This window comes from Myotis davidii, unplaced genomic scaffold (assembly GCF_000327345.1).
Source record: "Myotis davidii unplaced genomic scaffold, ASM32734v1 scaffold900, whole genome shotgun sequence".
NCBI lineage: Eukaryota > Metazoa > Chordata > Mammalia > Chiroptera > Vespertilionidae > Myotis > Myotis davidii.
The window spans coordinates 86,368-86,706 of record NW_006295185.1 but is presented as its reverse complement, the minus strand read 5'-3'; the positions used below and the strand labels follow the sequence as shown (position 1 = coordinate 86,706).

The following is a 339-nucleotide window of genomic DNA, read 5'->3' as shown; positions in this document are numbered from 1 at the left end:
AGCCCCCCCACGCCCCAGCCGCGATCCGCTCGAATCCAGCTCTGCTGGGCCTGCTGTCCATTCCTCACGCCCCTAAGGACCAGGGTGGGGGAACCCTGGGGTTCGCGGCCATCCCTCGCCCTCCTTCTCCAAGGGCTGGGGGATTGCCCCTGATCCCGAAACCCGGCCCCGTAACTGGAGCCTCCCTCCTTCCAGCCCTCGGCTCTGCTCTCAAACCACTTGCCTCCAGGCCTGGCGCGAAGCGGGTGGAGAGCTTCCACGCCGGATTTCCCCCCTGGCTTGCCGGGGCTAATGGGAATTGCCCCCATCTCATCCCCCCCTTCAATTTGGGACCCCTCC

The 339-nt window shown here is 67.0% G+C and overlaps 1 protein-coding gene across 4 annotated transcripts in view; it reads right to left on the bottom strand.

The window, feature by feature from the left end:
• BCORL1 (BCL6 corepressor-like 1) overlaps nucleotides 1-339 on the bottom strand; it is a 63,158-nt gene that overhangs the window by 60,653 nt on the left and 2,166 nt on the right. The window lies entirely within an intron of this gene.